Source organism: Arachis stenosperma, chromosome 6 (genome assembly GCF_014773155.1).
Source record: "Arachis stenosperma cultivar V10309 chromosome 6, arast.V10309.gnm1.PFL2, whole genome shotgun sequence".
NCBI lineage: Eukaryota > Viridiplantae > Streptophyta > Magnoliopsida > Fabales > Fabaceae > Arachis > Arachis stenosperma.
The window spans coordinates 52,512,377-52,532,934 of NC_080382.1; the positions used below are offsets into that span (position 1 = coordinate 52,512,377).

Genomic DNA, 20,558 nt, shown 5'->3' on the forward strand with positions numbered 1-20,558 from the left:
ATCATGGGCAAGTTGAATGCCAACCTTACATTTTCCGGACTAAAATCTAAGCATTTCCCCCGAACCATTGTAAGCCAATTCTTTGGATCCGGGTTCACACTTTGATCATGGTTCTTGGTGATCCATGCATTGGCATATAACTCTTGAACCATTAAGATTCTGACTTGTTGAATGGGGTTGGTAAGAACTTCCCAACCTCTTCTTTGAATCTCATGTCGGATCTCCGGATATTCACTCTTTTTGAGTTTGAAAGGGACCTCGGGGATCACCTTCTTCATGGCCACAACTTCATAGAAGTGGTCTTGATGCACTCTTGAGATGAATCTCTCCATCTCCCATGACTCGGAGGTGGAAGCTTTTGCCTTCCCTTTCCTCTTTCTAGAGGTTTCTCCGGCCTTAGATGCCATAAATGGTTATGGAAAAACAAAAAGTAATGCTTTTACCACACCAAACTTAGAAGGTTTGCTCGTCCTCGAGTAAAAGATGAAAGAAGAGAGTAGAAGAAGAAGAAATAGAGGAGATGGAGGGGGCTTCGTGTTTCGGCCAAGTGGGAGAAGTAGTGTTTAGGTTATGTGAAAATGAAGGAGTGAAGATGGGTTTATATAGGAGTGGAGAGGGGGTGTATGGTTTGGCCATGTATGGGTGGGTTTGGGAGGGAAAGTGGTTTGAATTTGAATGATGAGGTAGGTGGGGTTTTATGAAGAATGGATGTGAGTGGTGAAAAGAATGGTAGGATTTGATAGGTGAGGGGTTTTTGGGGAAGAGGTGTTGAGGTGATTGGTGAATGGGTGAAGAAGAGAGAGAGTGGTGGGGTAGGTGGGGATCTTGTGGGGTCCACAGATCCTGAGGTGTCAAGGATAGTTCATCCCTGCACCAAGTGGCGAGCAAAATTGCTCTTTCTGCCAATCCTGGCGTTAAACGCCAGGCTGGTGCCCATTTCTGGCGTTTAACGCCAGCTTGGTGCCCATTCCTGGTGTTAAACGCCAGTCTGGTGCCCCTCTCTGGCGTTAAACACCCAGAATGGTGCCAGACTGGGCGTTAAACGCCCATTTGCTGCCTTGCTGGCGTTTAAACGCCAGCAAGGTTTTCCTCCAGGGTGTGCTATTTTTCTTTCTGTTTTTTGCTTTTTCAATTGATTTTGTGACTTCCCATGATCATCAACCTACAGAAAACATAAAATAACAAAGGAAAATAGATAAATATAACATTGGGTTGCCTCCCACCAAGCGCTTTTTTAATGTCAGTAGCTTGACAGTGGGCTCTCATGGAGCCTCGCGGATGTTCAGAGCAATGTTGGAACCTCCCAACACCAAACATAGAGTTTGAATGTGGGGGTTCAACACCAAACTTAGAATTTGGTTGTGGCCTCCCAACATCAAACTTAAAGTTTGACTGTGGGGGCTTTGTTTGACTCTGTTTTGAGAGAAGCTCTTCATGCTTCCTCTCCATGGTAACAGAGGGATATCCTTGAGCCTTAAACACAAAGGAATCTTCATTCACTTGAATGATCAATTCTCCTCTATCAACATCAATCACAACCTTTGCTGTGGCTAGGAAGGGTCTGCCAAGGATGATGGATTCATCCATGCACTTCCCAGTCTCTAGGAGTATGAAATCAGCAGGGATGTAATGGTCTTCAACCTTTACCAGAACATCCTCTACAAGTCCATAAGCTTGTTTTCTTGAATTGTCTGCCATCTCTAGTGAGATTCTTACAGCTTGTACCTCAAAGATCCCTAGCTTCTCCATTACAGAGAGAAGCATAAGGTTTATACTTGATCCTAAGTCACACAGAGCCTTCTTAAAGGTCATGGTGCCTATGGTACAAGGTACTTGAGAACTTCCCAGGGTCCTGTCTCTTTTGAGGTAATCTCTGCCTAGTCAAGTCATCCAGTTCTTTGGTGAGCAAAGGGGGTTCATCCTCCCATGTCTCATTACCAAATAACTTGTCATTTAGCTTCATGATTGCTCCAAGGTATTTGGCAACTTGCTCTTCAGTGACATCTTCATCCTCTTCAGAGGAAGAATACTCATCAGAGCTCATGAATGGCAAAAGTAAATCCAATGGAATCTCTATGGTCTCATTATGAGCCTCAGATTCCCATGGTTCCTCATTAGGGATCTCATTGGAGGCCAGTGGACGTCCATTGAGGTCTTCCTCAGTGGCGATCACTGCCTCTTCCTCCTCTCCAAGTTCGGCCATGTGGGTCATGTTAATGGCCTTGCATTCTCCTTTTGGATTCTCTTCTGTATTGCTTGGAAGAGTACTAGGAGGGAGTTCAGTAATTTTCTTGCTCAGCTGTCCCACTTGTGCCTCCAAATTCCTAATGGATGACCTTGTTTTAGTCATGAAACTTTGAGTGGTTTTGATTAGATCAGAGACCATGGTTGCTAAGTCAGAGTGGCTCTGCTTAGAATTCTCTGTCTGTTGCTGAGAAGATGATGGAAAAGGCTTACCATTGCTAAACATGTTTCTTCCATCATTATTGTTGTTGAAACCTTGTTGAGGTCTCTGTTGATCCTACCATGAGAGATTTGGATGATTTCTCCATGAAGAATTATAGGTGTTTCCATAGGGTTCTTGATGAACGAAATTTAGCATGCCGATTTAGAATTCAATGATGAATACGATCGTGAGTATAGTCTAATCGACACTTATACTTCGCACCAAACAATCCTACAATCTATAACCGAGAGTACTAGTCTCCCGAGTCGTCCTCCCTTGGAATTGCTAAAGTGTGCATCTCATTGATTAGAAAGCCTTGTTAGGATTCCTTGAAGGTTTTAGCAAAGTAATAGGAAACAAACAATCAATCATTAAAAGACTTGGCTTAGGGTTGGCATTAGAAATTCTATCCTTATAGTTCCTTCAATGATGACAACAATTAAGCCTTGCTTCATTTAGTTAACCCCTAGGTATAGAGGAAAGTCAAATGAGAATAATCAACTTGAGTCACAAGTCCTAGCTTCACCTCATGGGAATCTAGCTTTAGTGCACTCCAAGCCAATTAGCAATCCCTAATTCCAAATCAACAATTGACACAACTATTCAACTTCTTCTAATGGCCCAAACCCTATGCCAAGTAAGAAATTTCTACTCCATAACTAGTGTTGACATTTTATCAAACATTTGATGAGCAAGAATGAAAGTCATAGTAAAAATGAGAAGAAAAATAGAATTAAAAGTATTGCAACACAAGGAACTAACAACAATTATCAAAGAACAACAATGAAAATCAAATTCTCAAGGAATTGATAAAATCCAAAACTACAAAGTTGAATTCTAGATCTATGAGAATTGAGCAATTACAAATACTACTTGAAATTGGAGAAGAAGATCTATGACATGAACAAAGTGAATTGAGAATTGCAATGGATCTCACCAAAGAGTGATTGAAAATTCAAAAATTGGATGAAGATGAACCCTAGGGAGAGCTTGGAATCTCTCTCTGCTTCTCCAAGAGTGTAACCAACTATCCCTCAAAAATATCTAAAAATCAAGAAAATGAGCCAAAAGTCCTTAACCCTTGTTCCTTTGGTCTTCTTAAGCTTTTCCCGCTAAGGCATTTCCCCAAAATGGGATTCCCAACTACCTCCACTCCTAAGTCACGTGGCTCTTAAAAAAAATCACATTCGAACATCGGCGCGCACGCGCAATGTACGCGCGCGCCCCACCGAAGCATCTTGTAATATGCGCGGAGGCGTGATGTATGCGTGCGCACCCATGAAGATCATGGCTTAGCCGCTACGCAAGCCGGCTCGTGGTTTGGCTCTTGGCTTCGACTTCTAGTTGCTCTATCCACGCGGACGCATCAAGTGCGCGCACGCGCCCATGCTGAGATTTCCAAGGCTCAATTCTCATGCTCCCTTCCTTTGCACCCGTCCTCCTTCTCTCTTCCGGTCCATCCCTGCCCTATATTCTGAAAACACTTAACACACAGGTCACAACATCGAATGGCATCAAGAGAAGATTAGAAATGTATCTATTTTAGTGCAAAATAAGCATGTTTTCATCCATGGGGCAAAATTAGGAAAGGAACACAAAGTCTTGTATTTTCATATAGAAAGCGTGTGGAATCATTGATAAAACCCCTGAAATCAACACAAGATAAACCCTCAAAATGGGGTTTATCAGTTCTCCCATGTAATTCACCTCTTCCATTGAAGGGTTCTCAGGATCATAAGCTTCTTCTTCAGATGAAGCGTCCTTAGTACTGCCTGGTGCAGCTTGCATTCCAGACAGACTTTGAGAAATCATATTGACATGCTGAGTCAATATTTTGTTCTGAGCCAGTATGGCATTCAGAGTATCAATCTTAAGAACTCTTTTCTTCTGATTCGTCCCATTGTTCACAGGATTCCTTTTAGAAGTGTACATGAATTGGTTATTTGCAACCATTTCAATGAGCTCTTGAACTTCTGCAGACGTCTTCTTCAGATGAAGAGATCCTCCAGTAGAGCTGTCCAATGACATCTTGGACAGTTCAGACAGACCATCATAGAAGATACCTATGATGCTCCATTCAGAAAGCATGTCAGAGGGACACTTTCTGATCAATTGTTTGTATCTTTCCCAAGCTTCATAGAAGGATTCACCTTCCTTCTGTCTAAAGGTTTGGAATTCCACTCTAAGCTTACTCAATTTTTGAGGTGGAAAGAACTTTGCCAAGAAGGCACAAGCTTTTCCCAAGAGTTCAGGCTTTCTTTAGGTTGTGAGTCCAACCATATCCTAGCTCTGTCTCTTACAGCAAAAGGGAATAGCATAAGTCTGTAGACCTCAGGGTCAACCCCATTAGTCTTGACAGTGTCACAGATTTGCAAGAATTCAGCTTAAAACTGATGGGGATCTTCCAATGGAAATCCATGGAACTTACAATTCTGTTGCATTAGAGAAACTAATTGAGGCTTAAGCTCAAAGTTGTTTGCTCCAATGGCAGGGATAGAGATGCTTCTCCCATAGAAGTCGGGAGTAGGTACAGTAAAGTCACCCAGCACCTTCCTTGCATTGTTGGCATTGTTGTTGTTTTCGGCTGCCATGTCTTCTTCTTTGAAGATTTCTGTTAGGTCCTCTACAGAGAGTTGTGCTTTAGCTTCTCTTAGCTTTCGCTTCAAGGTCCTTTCAGGTTCAGGGTCAACCTCAACAAGAATGCTTTTGTCTTTGCTCTTGCTCATATGAAAGAGAAGAGAACAAGAAAATATGGAATCCTCTATGTCACAGTATAGAGATTCCTTGAGGTGTCAGAGGAAAAGAAAAATAGAAGGAAGAGGTAGAAGATATGATTTGAAAAATAATTTAAAAAGATTTGATTTTAAAAATTAATGACCTGCCTAACAAGAAAGATATGATTCAAACATTAAACCTTTCTCAACAGAAAAGGCAACATACTTGAAATGTTGAATCAAATGATTAACTATTAGCAAGTATCTTTGAAAATGGAAAGAAATTGATTTTGAAAAGATATGATTGAAAAGATATGATTTGAAAAAGATTTGATTTTGAAAAATTTTGAAAACTTGAAGAAAATTTGAATTAAAAACAAAATCTTCCCTCTTGTGCCATCCTGGCGTTAAATGCCCAGAATGGTATACATTCTGGCGTTTAACGCCCAAAACTCACCCCTTTTGGGCGTTAAACGCCCAGCCAGGCACCCTGGCTGGCGTTTAAATGCCAATTTTCCTTCGTCACTGAGTGTTTTGAACGCCCAGCCTTTTTCTGTGTAATTCCTCTGCTGTATGTTCTGAATCTTCAATTCTCTGTATTATTGACTTGAAAAGACACAAATTAAAAATTTTTTTGAATTTTTAATGATGATGAATAATCAAAATGCAACTAAGACCAAATAAACAATGCATGCAAGACACCAAACTTAGAAGTTTGTATACTACTGACACTAACAAATTGAGAATGCATATGAGACACAACAAAACACTCAAGACAAGAGAATTTAAAGATCAGAGCAAGGAAATCATGAAGAACAACTTGAAGATCAATGAAGACACATGAATGAATTCGAAAAATGCAAGAAGAAAAGAAACATGCAATTGACACCAAACTTAAAATGAGACACTAGACTTAACAAGAAACATAAAATATTTTTGGTTTTTATGATTTTGTAATTTTTTGGATTTTTTTCAAAAATTGAAAGAAAATAAGGATATCAAAATTCTTAATGAGAATTCCAGGAATCATGCAATGTTAGTCTAAAGCTTTAGTCTAAAGGAATTAGACATGGCTAGCCAAGCTTCAGCAGGACATTACATTCAAGAGCTAAATTAATGAGAATCAATCAGCTTTGGTGATGATAAGAACATCACCTTGAAACACTAGAATTCATTCTTAAGAACTCTGAAAAAATACCTAAGCTAAGCAATAAGATGAACCGTCAGTTGTCCAAACTCAAACAATCCCCGACAACTGCGCCAAAAACTTGGTGTTGTTGCCGGATCAAAACTTGGCACTGTTATTGCAGGGAACAAATGCGAAATTGTAGTTAGGACATTTAATTCCCCGGCAACGGCGCCAAAAACTTGGTGCACGAAATTGTGATCATCAATGGCGCCATCAACATGGTACGCTCACTTGCAATCTCAACTCTTTATCACAACTTCGCACAACTAACTAGCAAGTGCACTGGGTCATCCAAGTAATAAATCTTACGCGAGTAAAGGTCGATCCCACGGAGATTGTTGGTATGAAGCAAGCTATGGTCATCTTGTAAATCTCAGTCAGGCAGATTCAAATGGTTATGGATGATTTATGAATAAAGCATAAAATAAAGATAGAGATACTTATGTAATTCATTGGTGAGAATTTCAGATAAGCGTATGGAAATGCTTTGTCCCTTCCATCTCTCTGCTTTCCTACTGTCTTCATCCAATCCTTCTTACTCCTTTCCATGGCAAGCTGTATGTTGGGCATCACCGTTGTCAGTGGCTACAGTCCCATCCTCTCAGTGAAAATATTCAACGCACTCTGTCACAGCACGGCTAATCATCTGTTGGTTTTCAATCAGGTTGGAATAGAATCCAGTGATTCTTTTGCGTCTGTCACTAATGCCCAGCCTTCAGGAGTTTGAAGCTCGTCACAATCATTCAATCCTTTAATCCTACTCAGAATACCACAGACAAGGTTTAGACCTTCCGAATTCTCTTGAATGCCGCCATCAATTCTAGCTTATACCACGAAGATTCTGATTAAGGAATCTAAGAGATATCCACTCAATCTAAGGTAGAACGGAGGTGGTTGTCAGGCACACGTTCATAGGTGAGAATGATGATGAGTGTCACGGATCATCACATTCATCAAGTTGAGGAACAAGTGATATCATAGAACAGGAATAAGCCGAATTGAATAGAAGAACAATAGTAATTGCATTAATACTCGAGGTACAGCAGAGCTCCACACCTTAATCTATGGTGTGTAGAAACTCCACCGTTGAAAATACATTAGAACAAGGTCTAGGCATGGCTGTGATGCCAGCCCCCAAAACATGATCTAAGATAGCATAGGACTGATCAAAGATGAAAATACAATAGCAAAAGGTCCTATTTGTAGAGAACTAGTAGCTTAGGGTTTACAAAGATGAGTAAATGACATAAAAATCAACTTCCAGGCCCACTTGGTGTGTGCTTGGGCTGAGCATTGAAGCTTTCATGTGTAGAGACTTTTCTTGGAGTTAAACGCCAGCTTTTGTGCCAGTTTGGGCGTTCAACTCCCATTCTTGTGCCAGTTCCAGCGTTAAACGCCAGAATTCTTGAGCTGACTTGGAACGCCTGTTTGGGCCATCAAATCTCGGGCAAAGTATGAACTATTATACATTGCTAGAAAGCCCAGGATGTCTACTTTCCAACGCAATTAAGAGCGCGCCAATTGGGTTTCTGTAGCTCTAGAAAATCCACTTCGAGTGCAGGGAGGTCAGAATCCAACAACATCTGTAGTCCTTTTCAGCCTCTGAATAAGATTTTTGCTCAGGTCCCTCAATTTCAGCAAGAAAATATCTGAAATCACAGAAAAACACACAAACTCATAGTAAAGTCCAGAAAAGTGAATTTTAACTAAAAACTAATAAAAATATAATAAAAACTAACTAAAACATACTAAAAACATACTAAAAACAATGCCAAAAAGCGTATAAATTATCCGCTCATCACTTCACCATCAGCATCCTATTTATGTTAGAGGGGCTGTAATCAATGGCCTTCCCCCTAACATAGCTCCAATAGCCATAAGGTTGCCCTGGTTGGGGCACTGCTGTAACGATCCAACTCCCAGTATGCCATGGTCATACAAGAAGCTAAGTGTTACTAACTTATCCTTCCTAATTATTAACTATTATTTAATATATGAGCATGTTCCTTGTTATAACAATGCCCATTTTTACGAGTAACTTTTTTTATCGTTGCGAATATATACACGAAACTCCCAGGGCCTGGCCCGTACAAAAAGCCGCTAAACTGGCACCCAGGCTAGCCTAACCACTATATAGCTCCTAGCTCTCGTGTGTACTAACACAAGTGAGAGACTAACTAACAGATAATGTTAGACTAGAGTGTCATCAAAAAAATGCCCCTTCTGCTATCAAACTATATCTACACGTGGCCATTCGGAGAATCGCCGTGAGGCTCGTCCATCTCCTCATCCTGCTCTACCTCTATCTCAGGATCCTCCTCCTCCTAATCATCCGCAGCTACAACTATACCCTCAGATCCACCAGAAATACTGCTGTCACTATGTATAAAACCATTCACGAGCACAGGTCCATTCGCGTATATAGGAGCTACCCCACCTTCCGGTAGTACCGGCTCATCAGGCTGTGGAAAATCAGGGATCGGCTTAGGGGAAAATCCCACTTTGGTGGTATCACAGGTACATAGTCACCAGCTAACTCGGGCTCATCAGGAATGATAGGCTCAGATTCCACCTCATTCAAAGGTTGAGCCAGTATAGGGTGCTCAGGATCATCAGGAAAAGGATGTACAAGTGCGTCAGGATGTAACCAGGATAAGGAAAAGTCGTAAGGAGGATCTGGATCAAAATGCGGGCTAGACAAAAGATGTTGAAAGGCTCGATTAGGTAACGCATATCATCTATTACGAGGCTCCAATCCCATGATGAAGTAATTATGATGTACCGGATCCTCGTAGACGTAAGGGTCCTCGAACTCATAGAAGATCACGCCCGTCTCCATCTGAGGGGCAGGAAGGGAGAGAAGGGGTAAGAATTGGGGAGTTCTTAGTAGGGTCAGGGTTGTTAGTTACATTCATTTATTTGGTTTTGATTAACAGATGGATAATATGATACAGTAAAGTAGTAAACAGAACACAAACAGAATAATACAATAAAAATAGAACACAGAACACAAATAGAAGAATACAGAAGAATACAATAGAACAAATAGAAGAATACAATAAAACAAAGCATAGACATAGCACTCAAGCAAAGAAATAGATCACTCACAAGTAGGAAATAGCACGTCTGCCACTGCAGGGATGTATGCCGACACACCTTCTATATACAGGAAATAACCCCTCTGCCACTACAGAAATGGAACAGGTCGTCACGCTACTTCTGTAGCAGGAAATAACCCCTCTGCCTTACAGAAATAAAATATGGATCTGTACCGCAGGAAAGCGTTTCTCAGTGGTCGCGCCATCATCCATCTGACTGACACAATATAGTAGTTGAACATATAGATATCTCTGGGGTTGCCTTAATGCAACAAATGACCTCTTAGTAGGTCCTCTTCTCTTTATCATATTACTCTCTTCTCTTTGTCTCTTTATTCTGCTCTGTTTATTCTTTCTCTGCGCTTCTTTATTCTGCTTTCTCTATTTAACTTATGTATTTAAAGCTTATGTAAATTTCGGTATGATTAGTTAGCCTGCCCCAAGTATAGGTTCATTAAGTCTATACTGAAACAGTTTAACTTTTCATATAATACCTAACCCTATTCGCAATTCAAAGACTAACTATGTTGCCCTAGTTCGTTTGCTAGTCTATGTCTGTTTTTTTGTCATTAATACTTTACAGACGTTTACTTCGATTTTTATCTTTTCTTCAACTTTTTATCTTTTATTTATCTTTGCCTCACTAATATGTTCTTACCACTCCCTAAGTGTCTTATGAAGGTAATTATGAGATCCTGCGCTTAAAGCTGTCTTTCTAAAGCTTTTACAGAAAACTGCCTTTTTTGCATTATTTTATTATTTTTATTAAAATATTATTTTTAATTAAATATTATTATTTATTATTTTATTATTAATTTTCGAAAATTAACTTACCTTTTACTTTTAACCTTTAAAATTCACTTTTTACCACCCGTAACTTTTAATATTTCAACTTTAACCACCCTAACTTTCATAAATTACTAAATAACCCTTTAAACACCAAAATTTTTACTTCCTTGCCCTTTTAAGTAACTAAAGCCTGTTCTTCATTGTTCTTCATCACACTCAAAGTGTTTTTCATGTTCTTCATAAATTCTTCAGATTCTTTCTCTGTTTTTACCCGTTTTTCAGTATTTTCAGCAACCGATTTTTACCATAATTCATAATAAATTAGCAGCCACTAAAACCCCATCTTTTCAACATGATATTAACAAAAATTGAACCTCAATTTAGGCCTATGGTTTCGTTTTCCCAGCTGCTCCAAGAACATGAACTTAAAGCTTGAATTTCATCAAATTTCATCAAAATTTCACCAAATTTTCACCAAGAATCAATCATATATGCAACCAATTTTTAGCACAGCCAAATTATACAACATTCACACAACTCAAACACAAATAATCAAGATTAATTTCGTGACACCCTACCAGGTTTTGCTGCTCCTAATTCAGTTAAACTTTCAGGTGGTCCGTAAGCACTTTTTCCTCCTAAATCACATCAAGAACAACTTTAAATCCAAAAACCCTCAACTAACCAAATCTCCCTCAGCATGTTAGGAGGTGATTTCTAACCTTAGACTTGCTGGAAAGTCACGTTTCTTGGCCCTCAAGTCAAGTTAAGCATGATTCCTAAGGAAGAACATCAAGAAAACACATATTTAAGCATGTTTCCTTGAAACCGAATCAAAAGAGAGATGGTGCAGCCAACTCACCTTGATTCCAGCCTTGATAAGTCATATGATCATGTAGAGAAATAAGAGAGGATCATTTTGGTCGGATTGGAATTTTGATTTGAGTTTTAGTTCAGCAGAAATCAAGCTTTGAAGATTTGGAACTAAGAACTTTTCTCTCTTTTTCTCTCTTGGAAATTTCGGCCACAAGGAGGAAATGAACCAGCCTTGGGGGTTTTGGGGATGTAGGGTGAGTTGTGATTGGTTAGCTTGGAGGTGGATTAAAATAATATTAAAATATCTCAGGTGTATAACTACTAAAACTAGATGTATCGGAACACTTGTGAAAACATCTCTAAAAATTATTTTCTGAGCTACTAGCATAAATGACACTAGTAACATATTTATTACGAGAGTAAAACATGTATAATGAGGCCTTAGCCTTGCTAAAGTCATCAGAGAGTGCTAGTGCTAAGCTGCACCAGTAAACTGTGAACCCGGTTAAACCGATTTTCTGTTTTTAACTAAAACTGACCAGGTAACCTTATAATATCATTCAAGAAGCTTCTAAAACTAATATAATGATAATATTATCGTATTATCTCTCTTCTCTCATGAATCATGTTTGGTTTGTCAAACTGAAACTATTTACAAAAAATCGAATCAAAACTCCTAACCGATACGGTTCAAAAACTAGGTTCTTCATGACCGTGTTATCGAGCTTGCCTCAGAAAGTTCTAGCTTAAAGAATACGTAATGACAATGAGGATTAAGATACTTGATGATATATCAGAGGTTCTCCCCTTATTGATCCTCCGGAGAAATCCGTACTTTCAGAAAAGATCTCGCATACTCGAAAACCGCGGTTGTTACATTCTACCCTCCTAAAAGAAAATTTTGCCCTCAAAATTTCAGTTACCTGAGAATAGATGCGGGTAATCAGGTTTCATCTTATCTTCCAGTTCCCAAGTGTGCTCTTCTTCTCCTCTTTGTCCCCAAGCTACTTTGACTAGGCGAACAGTTTTGCCTCTTAGCTGCTTATCACTTCTTTCTACGATCTGAACTGGTGATGCTTGATATGTCAAATCGTTTCGTAACTGTACTATCTCTGGTTGTCAAATGTGACTCTCGTCGGGAGTATATTTCTTAAGTTGCGAGACATGAAAAACATCATGAAGGTTTGACAAATATGGAGGAAAGGCTACTTGATAAGCTACTAGACTGACTATTTTAATTATTTGGAAAGGTTCTATGTATCGAGGGTTAAGCTTTTTAGTTTTAAGGGCTCTACCTATTCCAGTAGTCGGGGTTACTTTAAGAAAGACATGGTCTCCCTCACTAAACTCTAAGGGTCTACGTCTATTATTGGCATAGCTCTTTTGACGGCTTTGTGCTGTCTGGATCTTCTGGCGAATCCCCTTTATCTTCTCAGTAGTTTCTTGCACTAAGTCTGGACCTAAGACACTAGCTTCTCCGTCATCTTTCCAACATAATGGTGTCTGACATCTCCTTCTGTAGAGAGCTTCATATGGTGCCATCCCGATACTTTGTTGGTAACTGTTGTTGTAGACGAACTCGACCAATGGCAAATACCTGTCCCAACTGCCTTGGTTATCCATGACACAAGATCTTAGCATGTCTTCTAATGTCTGGATTATCCGCTCTGATTGTCCATCTGTCTGAGGATGGTATGCTGTACTCATATACAGTTCTGTTCCTAAAGCTTTTTGAAAGGCTCCCCAGAATCTGGAAGTAAACCTCGGATCTCGATCTGAAACAATTGACGAAGGTATCTCGTGTAATCATACGATTTCTTGAATATATATCTGTGCCAGCCTTTCTAAATTGTAGTTAACTCGAATCAGAAGGAAGTGCGCTAACTTTGTCAACCTGTCCACAATTACCCAAATGGCATCGTGTCCTGTTGAGGTCCTTGGCAATCCCGTGACAAAATCCATAGTGATCTGCTCCCATTTCCATTGTGGTATTTCTAAGGGTTGCAGGGTTCCTGACAGTTTCTGGTGTTTCACCTTCACCTTCTGGCAGGTTAAACATTTTGAGACATAGTCAGCTACCTCTTTCTTTAAGCCTGGCCACCAGAACATTTGTTTCAAATCTTGATACATCTTTGTCACTCCAAGATGCATAGAGAATCTACTTTGACGAGCTTCTGTAAGAATCCCTTGCCGCAAATCTCCAGAGCTAGGCACACAAATTCTATTCTTGTATCTCTAGAGATTGCTACGATCTTGCCTTACAGCTTCTGGTTCCTCTTCTTTCATCCGTTTCAGCATCGTCATCATTTCTGAGTCCTGTGCTTGTGCTTGCTGAATCCTAATCTTAAAATCTGGTGTTATACGCAATTGGGCTAAACAGACTCCATTTCACGTCTCAGTCATAGCCAACTTAAGGTCCTCAAACTCCGCGAGTAACTTTTCTTCCTTTATCATCATCCAGGAGATACTCAAATTCTTCCTGCTTAAAGCGTCTGCCACCACGTTCGCTTTCCCTGGGTGATAACTTAACTTGAAATCATAGTCCTTCAAAAATTCCATCCACCTTCGTTGTCGCATATTAAGATATTTCTGGTCAAAGATATACTTTAAACTTTTGTGATCGGAGAAAACTTCTAGTTGAGCGCCATACAAATAATGCCTCCAGATCTTCAGAGCAAACACCACTGCAGCCAACTCCAAGTTGTGCGTCGGATAATTTTGTTCATGAGGTCTTAGCTGCCAGGAAGCATAAGCCATCACATTTTTGTCTTGCATCAGCACACACCCAAGTCCTTTATGAGAGGCATCACAGTATACTTCAAAAGGTTTCTGCGGATCGGGTAGTACTTGTACATGTGCAGTTGTTAGCTTTTCCTTAAGCATCTTGAAGCTTCTATCACACTCAGTCGTCCAGATAAATGGAACTTTCTTTCGTGTAAGGTAAGTCAAAGGTAAGGCTATCTGTGAAAACCTTTTGATGAACCTTCGGTAATATCCAACAAGTCCGAGAAAACTCCAAACTTCTGTAATGGTCGTAGGTGGTTCCCACTGCACTACTGCTTCAATTTTTGAAGGATCCACTGCAATTCCTCCCCGTGATATAACATGTCCCAAAAACGTTACCTTCTCTGTATAGAATTCGCACATTGATAGTTTAGCATATATTTCTGAGTCCTCAATATCTGCAATACAGTCCTTAGATGCTCTTCATGCTCTCTTTCTGTCTTCGAATAGATGAGAATATCGTCTATGAAAACTACTACAAACTGATCAAGGTACGGACGAAAAATATGATTCATGTAATCCATGAAAATCTCAGGAGCATTAGTTAGTCCAAATGACATAACCGTATACTCATAGTGACCATATCAAGTTCTAAATGCAGTCTTCGGTATATCTGACTCTTTCACTCGAATCTGGTGATGGCCCGATGGCAAATCAATCTTCGAGAACACAGTTGTACCTTTCAACTGATCCATCGAATCATCTATCCTTGGAAGTGGATACTTGTTCTTGATAGTGACTTTATTTAACTGTCGATAATTGGTGGACGAAATTGTGATCATCAACAATGGGACTTTGGTATGTGCATCTATTAACTCAGCACTTTCTTTCCACAACTTCGCTCAACTAACCAGCAAGTGTACTGGGTCGTCCAAGTAATACCTTACGTGAGTAAGGGTCGATCCCACAGAGATTGTTGGTATGAAGCAAGCTATGGTCACCTTGTAAATCTCTGTCAGGCGGATTCAAATTGATAGTGGTTTTCGGAAAATATAAAGAGATACTTAATTAAATAATAAAGGATAGAAATACTTATGTAAATTCATTAGTGGGAAGTTCAGATAGGTGTATGGAGATGCTGTGTTCCTTCTGAATCTCTACTTTCCTACTGCTTTCATCCAATCTTTGTCACTCCTTTCTATGGCAAGCTGTATGTAGGGCATCACCATTGTCAATGGCTACATCCCATCCTCTCAATAAAAAAGGTCCAAATGCTCTGTCACGGCACGGCTAATCATCTGTCGGTTCTCGATCATGTTGGAATAGAATCCCTTGATTCTTTTGCGTTTGTCATCACGCCCAACAATTGCGAGTTTGAAGCTCGTCACAGTCATTCAATCCCAGAATCCTACTCGGAATACCACAGACAAGGTTTAGAGTTTCCGAATTCTCATGAATGCCACCATCAATTCTAGCTTATACCACGAAGATTCTGATTAAGGAATCCAAGAGATATACGCCCGGTCTAATGTAGAACGGAAGTGGTTGTCAGTCACGCGCGTTCATAGGTGAGAATGATGATGAGTGTCATGGATCATCACATTCATCAAGTTGAAGTGGAACGAATATCTTAGAACAGGAATAAATCAAATTGGATAGAAAATAGTAGTAATTGCATTAAAACTTGAGGCACAGCAGAGCTCCACACCCTTAATCTATGGTGTGTAGAAACTCCACCATTGAAAATACATAAGTGAAAGGTCCAGGCATGGCCGAGAGGCCAGCCCCCAAAACGTGATCACCGGATCAAAAATACAATACAGGATGAAAAATACAATAGTAAAATGTCCTATTTATAATAAACTAGCTACTTAGGGTTTACAGAAGTAAGTAATTGATGCAGAAATCCACTTCCGGGGTCCACTTGGTGTGTGCTTGGGCTGAGCTTGAATGTTACACATGCAGAGGCTTTTATTGGAGTTGAACGCCAAGTTGTAACGTGTTTCTGGCGTTCAACTCTGGTTCGTGACGTGTTTCTGGCGTTTGACTCCAGGATGCAGCATGGAACAGGCGTTGAGCGCCGGTTTACGTCATCTAATTACGAATAAAGTATAAACTATTATATATTGCTGGTAAGCTCTGAATGTCTACTTTCCAACGCCGTTGAGAGCGCACCATTTAGAGTTCTGTAGCTCTAGAAAATCCATTTTGAGTGCAGGGAGGTCAGATTCCAACAGCATCAGTAGTTCTTTGTCAACCTCCTATCAGAGTTTTGCTCAGGTCCCTCAATTTCAGCCAGAAAATACCTGAAATTACAAAAAAACACACAAACTCATAGTAAAGTCCAGAAATGTGAATTTATCATAAAAACTAATGAAAACATCCATAAAAGTAACTAGATCATACTAAAAACTTCCTAAAAACAATGCCAAAAAGCGTATAAATTATCCGCTCATCAATAATCTACGCAAAGTCTCATTCCACCATCCTTCTTCTTTACAAGCAATACCGGAGCTCCCCAAGGTGATGCACTGGGACGAATAATTTTCTTTGCAAGTAGCTCATCCAACTGCTTCTTTAATTCCATAAGTTCCAGTGGTGACATCCGGTACGGTGCTATGAAAATCGATCCAATTCCAAGTTCTAGTTCAATTCTGAATTCTATCTCTCGCTGAGGAGGAAACTCAGGTATGTTGTCCAGGAAAACATCAGGAAATTTCTTCACCACTTGGATTCGTTTTAAACTGAGTTCACTGTCATTCGAGCTAGCCGCTAACAGAACGTACTCCTTACAATCACTCCCATCTAAGGTAACTCTTACGGAATTCAGATATAAAGTATGAGATAAAAATGGTTTAATATCTAAACTATCAGATGGAATAACAGCAGTTCTCTCATAGTAATCAAGGAAAACATGATACTTAGATAACTAATCTAGTCCTAAAATAATTTCTAAACCACATAGAGGCAAACAGATTAGATCATGTATAAAAGTCCTCTTCCTAATAGTGAATGGTACTTGCAGGCACGCTAAACTGGTCAAACCATTTCGGGATGCAGGTGTATGGACAATTAGATCAAAGTTCAACTCAAAAAAATCTAGTCCCAACTCACGAGCAACAGTTAAAGAAATAAAGGAATGCGATGCACCCGAGTCATATAGTACAGTTAGAAATCAATTTTTGACATAACACTGACCTTGGATTAGGGCGTCTGATTGCATAGCATCATCAGCAGTCATGGCAAACACTCGACCTTGTTGCTGGGTTCATGCTGGATTCTAAACAAACTTTCTTGGGTAGATCCTAGCTGTGTGTCCAGATTCCTCACAAGTAAAACAAGTGTTCGTTCCTTACAGCATCCAAATCTAACATAGCCATAGCCATGGAGATCATAAAAGCTATGAGGATAGCTGTGCCTCGCATCAATTCATCGTTTGTAGCTCGATTAAACTATGCTTATTCGCATTCATTAAGGTCCTGTCCGCACAAAACAATCAACATTAAGGTGATCAGTCTTAATATCTCAAGTAAGGCACGAACATTCCCAAAATGAGCATTCATAGACATTCATGCCAAATGTATCTTAATGATACCCTAAAAGCATGAGACACACAAGCAGAGTATGCAATGAAACATAGTCAGTCCACTCCCCAGGCTCTATTGGGAACGAACTACTCTGATACCAAATTGTAACGACCCAACTCCCAGTATGCCATGGTCATACAAGAATCTAAGTGTTACTAACTTATCCTTCCTAATTATTAACTATTATTTAATATATGAGTCTGTTCCTTGTTAGAACGATGCCCATATTTACGAGTAACTTTTTTTTATCGTTGCGAATATAGGGTAAAATAAACAAGCATACATTGAGAGTAATAGAAAACACCATAAAGAAACATAGAAATACAACTGATAATATACATCATATACACTATAACAAAACATGTAGCGTTTACACAAGATCAAGTCAGTTTACATCTTCGTCCTCATACGTAGCTAATATATACACGACACTCCCAGGGCCTGGCCCGTACAAAAAGCCTCTAAACTGGCACCTACGCTAGCCTAACCACTATATAGCTCCTAGCTCTCGGGTGTACTAACACAAGTGAGAGACTAACTAACAGATAATGTTAGACTAGAGTGTCATCAAAAGAATGCCCCTTCAACTATCAAACTATATCTACACGTGGCCATTCGGAGAATCGCCTTGAGGCTCGTCCATCTCCTCATCCTGCTCTACCTCTATCTCAGGATCCTCCTCCTCCTCATCATCCGCAGCTACAACTATACCCTCAGATCCACCAGAAACACTGCTGTCACTATGTACAAAACCATTTGCGAGCACAAGTCCGTTCGCATATATAAGAGCTACCCCACCGTCCGGTAGTACCGGCTCATCAGGCTGTGAAAAATCAGGGATCGGCTCAGGGGGAAAATCCCACTCTGGTGGTATCACAGGTATGTAGTCCCCAACTAACTCGGGCTCATCAGGAATGATAGGCTCAAATTCCACCTCATTCAAAGGTTGAGCCGGTATAGGGTGCTCAGGATCATCAGGAAAAGGATGTACAGGTGCGTCAGGATGTAACCAGGATAAGGGAAAGTTGTAAGGAGCATCTGGATCAAAATGCAGGCTAGACAGAGGATGTTGAATGGCTCCATTAGGTAACGCATATCGTCTATTATGAGGCTCCAATCCCATGATGAAGTAATTGTGATGTACCAGATCCTCGTAGACGTAAGGGTCCTCGAACTCATAGAAGATCACGCCCGTCTCCATCTGAGGGGGAAGAAGGGAGAGAAAGGGTAAGAACTGGGGTGTTCTTAGTAGGGTCCGGGTTGTTAGTTACATTCATTTATTTGGTTTTGATTAACAGATGGATAATAGGATACAGTAAAATAGTAAATAGAAGTAAAAATAGATAGAAAAACAGAAAACAGAACAAAAACAGAAGAATACAAGAAAACAAAGTATAGACATAGCACTAAAGCAAAGAAATAGATCACACACAAGTAGGAATGCAACAGAGAATAATGCGCATACAAGAATGATGCATGTCTAGTCCTAGTGCAGGTAATGAGCTCATTTGTCAGTTTCAACCCGCTCCTGACGTAACCCAGCATTACCAGCCGGATATGGCTTTCCTGTTGGCTATACCCTTGTGTATAGGAAATAACCCTCTGCCACTACAAGGTCCACTGCACGCAGGAAATAACACGTCTGCTACTGCAGGGATGTATGCCGACACACCTTCTGTATACAGGAAATAACCCCTCTGCCACTACAGAAATGGAACAGGTGGTAACGGTACTTCTATAGCAGGAAATAACCCCTCTGCCTTACAGAAACAGAAATAAAATATGGATTTGTACCGCAGCAAAGCGTTTCTCAGTGGTCGCGCCATCATCCATCTGACTGACATAATATAGCAGTTGAACATATAGATATCTCTGGGGTTGCCTTAATTCAACAAATGACCTCTTAGTAGGCCCTCTTCTCTTTATCATATTACTCTCTTCTCTTTATCTCTTTATTCTGCTCTGTTTATTCTTTTCTCTGCGCTTCTTTATTTTGCTTTCTTTGTTTAACTTATGTATTTAAAGCTTATGTAAATTTTGGTATGATTAGTTAGGCTGCCCCAAGTATAGGTTCATTAAGTCTATACTGAAACAGTTTAAATTTTCATATAATACCTAACCCTATTCGCAATTCAAAGACTAACTATGTTGCCCTAGTTCGTTCGCTAGTCTTTGTCTATTTTTCTGTCATTAATACTTTACATACTTTTACTTCGATTTTTATCTTTTCTTCAACTTTTTATCTTTTATTTATCTTTGCCTCACTAATATGTTCTTACCACTCCCTAAGTGTCTTATGAAGGTAATTATGAGATCCTGCGCTTAAAGCTGTCTTTCTAAAGCTTTTACAGAAAACTGTCTTTTCTGCATTATTTTATTATTTTTATTAAAATATTATTTTTAATTAAATATTACTAATTAATATTTTATTATTATTTATTATTTTATTATTAATTTTCGAAAATTAACTTACCTTTTACTTTTAACCTTTAAAATTTACTTTTTTACCACCCGTAACTTTTAATATTACTATTTTAACCACCCTAACTTTCAGAAATTACAAAATAACCCCTTAAACACCAAAATTTTTACTTCCTTGCCCCTTTAAGGATCTAAAGCCTGTTCTTCATTGTTCTTCATCACACTCAAAGTGTTCTTCATAAATTTTTCAGATTCTTTCTCTGTTTTTACCCATTTTTCAGTCTTTTCAGCAACCAATTTTTACCATAATTCATAATAAATTAGCAGCCACTAAAACCCCATCTTTTCCACATTATATTAACACAAATTGAACCTCTTTTTAGGCCTAGGTTTTCGTTTTCCCAGCTGCTCCAAGAACATGAACTTAAACCTTGAATTTCATCAAATTTCATCAAAATTTCACCAAATTTTCACCAAGAATCAATCATATATGCAACCAATTTTTAGCACAGCCAAATTATACAACATTAACACAACTCAATCACAAATAATCAAGATTAATTTCGTGACACCCTACCTGGTTTTGCTGCTCCTAATTCAGTTAAACTTTCAGGTGGTCCGTAAGCACTTTTTCCTCCTAAATCACATCAAGAACAACTTTAAATCCAAAAACCCTCAACTAACCAAATCTCCCTCAGCATGTTAGGAGGTGATTTCTAACCTTAGACTTGCTGGAAAGTCACGTTTCTTGGCCCTCAAGTCAAGTTAAGCATG

General features: G+C 39.4%; 1 non-coding gene across 1 annotated transcript; it reads left to right on the forward strand.

The window, feature by feature from the left end:
* Positions 1-4,528: 4,528 nt before the first annotated feature.
* LOC130937524 (small nucleolar RNA R71) lies at positions 4,529-4,636 on the forward strand. Its single transcript, XR_009068739.1, has one exon. It is a non-coding gene; the product is annotated as a small nucleolar RNA R71 (small nucleolar RNA).
* The last annotated feature ends 15,922 nt before the right edge of the window (positions 4,637-20,558 follow it).